Raw genomic sequence first — 4,204 nt, forward strand, 5'->3', positions numbered from 1 at the left:
GTATGTTGTTCCTGTGTCAGTTTTCCTCTGTCATTTCCCCTACGACTAAAATCATGTACAAGGAGAACTCCCCTGTGTCGACCAGCTGTTTTTGTGACTGACCCCAAATGAAATATGAACGGAGAATGTTGTTCAATAGGTTCATAAAATGCTCAAAATAAACAATGTTTGAAACCACATAGTAAAAATATGCATATGAACTCTGAACACTGAGAGCATTTACCTGTCAACTGAGAAATGTACTGACCAAAAGAGAGACCGATGTACAAAGGTTCTTTATTTACTGGGGCATATGCCGACCTTCTGGGGCGTTTTACCCACTGAAACACTCATCTTCCCTATCTTTTAATTAAGAAATGCGCTGTTTGAGTCATGAACATAAAACAATGTGAGATAGGACAGGTAAAAGCATAGTCTTTAATTAATTATGCGTTTCTGTAGTGACATGTTCCACCACACATCGTCCAATAGTCCCCACTAAACAGGCTTATAGCAACACATAAAGCTGTGACAGCAATTTATATTATTTTCCAACAAAATGCAGACACTTTGTTAATGCCCACACCTTTTATCCTGGCCAGAAGCTACTAAATGCATTATTGTTGAAAGTAAAGGGATTAGGCAAACCTGAATTAAATCAAATGTAAACACATCACTGTAAATGGCTCAGCTGCCCATCATTGAAAGACCAGAAAGAATAATTATTGTGATAAATGTTGGTGGGAAAATACACTTGGGCTATATGAACAAGGATGATATGATAAGGTGCGCACAAAAAGCCAAGTGCACTGAGTCAGCACATTGTGACAGACAGGGGGTATTCCCATGATAGCGTTTATGAATATATGCTTCAGAAATGTATCTGTACTGAGATGAATTGACAGCTCCAAATTACATTCTGCACGACTATACGATGCGAGTGGTGCCATTTCAAATTCAATGACTCAACACATTTTTGTACATTGTAAAGTAAACCGTGTGTCTGCAGATAAGAAATATAAAAACTGCATTCTTGATATAAAACAAGTCATTTTTGCATTTTACACATTGATTATTATGTCTCAGATACATCTTTGAAGTGTCTGCATTAGCTTGGCCTGTCATAATTCCTGCAGATTTGTCTAACACCATAATGAATCCCCTCTTCGCACATGTGTTTGTGTATATAGATTCACTGAACCAGCACTTTAGCAGATGTGTTAAACATATCTTGCAAGATAGGGAAAAGTCGCCTCAAACAACTTAATGTGCTCAAGCTGAGAGCTCCTAATGTCTGGTATTTATGCTTCTTGAACATTGTTAATTGTTAAATTTCCTGATTGATTACAGTCATTTAAAGTGGATGAAATATTTAAGTTTTTAATGAAAGTTCCTAAGCCTCATGCTGGTTATTGCAAACTCTCTCTCTGAAACAGTGAATACATCGATAAAACTATTATACAAAGGGTCGCTTGTTAAATGTGAGGCTATAGTGCATGTCGTGTAAAGGCTGCATTTTGTGATCGATTGTGTGTTTTCTTGGTGACGGGCGCACGAGATCCTCCACTGTTCACGGTTTAAGACAATTTGATTAAAATCCCATTTAGACTGATTTTTTACAGCAAAAAAAAAAGCAGAACATAGCAATACACCATTTTCTCATCTTGAGGATGTCGACGTTCAAATTGCTGAGCAAATAGTTTATTTACTGACTTTATCACTGCTGTACTTACACAAAGCTTTACTTACTCAACTTACTTGTATAATATACACTATGTTCCAAATTATTATGCAAATTCTATTTTTGTGTCAAAAAGGTAAAAATAATAATAATAATTTTATGAAACTCATGGATGGTTTTGTGTCTCGGGGCTCTCTGAATCACTGACATTAATCTCAGTGAGACCTGGGATGATTAGTTTTCAGGTTAAGCCCAGTTGAGGGAAAAAGTACTGAAAAAGGGTGTTCCACTTTATTAAACAGATCATCATTTTCAAGCAATATGGGAAAGAAAAAGGATCTCTCTGCTGATGAAAAGTATGAAATAGTTGAATGCCTTGGTCTAGGTATGAAAACCTTCAATATTTCATGAAAGATTAAGCGTAATCATCATACAGATAAGAGATTTGTGGATGACTTAGAGCACACACGGGTTTGTGCAGATAAAGGCACAATATGGACGGTTTCTGCCAGACAAACTCATCAGATTAAGAGAACAGATGCTACAAAGCAGCAGACAGGTATTTGAAGCTGCTGGTGCCTCTGGAGTCTCCCTAACATCAAGGTGTAGGACCCTCCAGAGGCTGCAGTTGTGCATAAACCTTCTATCCGGCCTCCCCTAAACTGTTCATTGAAGTTGATGAACAGAAACGGCTGCAGTGGCTCAGAAATACATGAGGACTCATTTTCAAACAGTCTTGTTCACTGATGAGGCTGTGTAACCCTGGATGGTCAAATCAATGGAGTAGTGGATGGTTGGTGAATGGCCACAATGTCCCAACAAGGCTGTGACGTCAGTAAAGAGGTGCATGTTTTGGGCCAGAATCATGGTGAGAGAGCTGGTCGGCCCCTTTAGGCCCTTTTAGGCTCCCTGAAGGTGTGAAAATTACCATTGAAAAATATGTGGAGTTTCTGACTGACCACTGTCTTCTATGCTACAAAAAGAAGACCCGTGCTTTCCCGAACAAGATCATCCTCATGCAACGCACCCTGTCCTGCTGTAAAGAATACCTCTGCATCTCTGGCTGCTATGGGCATACAAGGAGAGAAACTCATGATGTGGACCCCCTCCTCCCCTGACCTCAACCCTATTGAGAACCTTTGGAGCCTCAACAAAATAAACTTCTATGAGGGTGGGAGGCAGAAATCCAAGCAGAAACTGTCCAAAAACTCAAAAACAATTTTGAAGCTGCTATCACACAAGGTACTTTGGTAAAATATAACTTGACCTATTAAGATTTTTTAAATTGAAATAGCTTTTGATTTCAGTATGTATGACCTCCTAATGCTACAAATTCAACAAATGACCATTTTCAGTTAATTACATGCTTTAAAATGTATTGAGACGATGAGTTGCATAATAATTTGGAACAGTGGATTTTGAGGTTTTTACTATATTTATTTTTGAAAAAAATACTGTTATCACTTGGAGATTTTTTCAACCACATTTAAATGATCCTCTACCAGTTAAAGACTTGAAAATTATGCTGACTCTCATTTGAGGTGACAATTTAGAAAATCTTAGAAAAATGTCATTTGCATAATAATTTGGAACGCAGTGTAATAGAAATGACTTTTGTCGTTGACATTTTAAAAACAAAATCCACAGCATTTCACTGCAGCAGATAAGCCATTGTCGATCAACCACTCACCACCTGCTGCTGCTGCTATTATTACTATTAAAACTATTACTTAAACTACTACTACTGCTATCGGCCTAATGTAGACACGTGGAGGCCATCTTGGGTGCAAGTCATGTGACAGCGATCTTTGCCAATTGACACACACGACTGATACAGCGTTGGCCTGGTTGCTCCCCATGCGACCCACACATCCGATATTGCGACTCCCAAATGGCGTTGGATAGATTTAACCAGGAAGTGATGCTAACTGGGGTTAACCGTTCTGTCTACAGCTTCAGCACTATGTATGACTAATCCTGACTAATTGCTTTATATCTTGATATGTTTTTTTCATCAATCTTAAATTTGTGATGACCCCACTACAGTATGTTCACAACTGCCTGGGGGTAGAATGACAGACGTGTGGTTGCTGCTCACTCTCTCTCACACACAGCACATTCATACAAGTGTCTGTATGCACCAGTGTTGGAGGTCAGCATCATTTGTGGAAATACGCAGTCACCACTGAGCCATTTCTGCTCCTAACAGTTAATAGTATGTCATCTACAACTGCCATAAACCCCATATTAGACAATTCTGAACAGTTAGCATTACTCCACTTTTACTTTTATAAACTGTACCTTCCTGAACATAGAGGTGGACAAAGAAATGTAATTTGACCTTTGAGAAAATCCATGCTGTTTTATAATTTGGATAATTTGATTTAAAATAAACAACAGAGAAGTTGACACGCTGCGATGATGATGATGGATGAAGGCCAGGTGGGACCGGAGGGCTCTGGCGTCAATATTTCAGCTTTAAAAGGGGGGAAATTAGTGTCAGAAAAGCGCCACGCTGTTAAAATAACACAGAGGTGACAGTTT

This window comes from Gobius niger (genome assembly GCF_951799975.1).
Source record: "Gobius niger genome assembly, chromosome: 7".
In the NCBI taxonomy this organism is placed as follows: domain Eukaryota; kingdom Metazoa; phylum Chordata; class Actinopteri; order Gobiiformes; family Gobiidae; genus Gobius; species Gobius niger.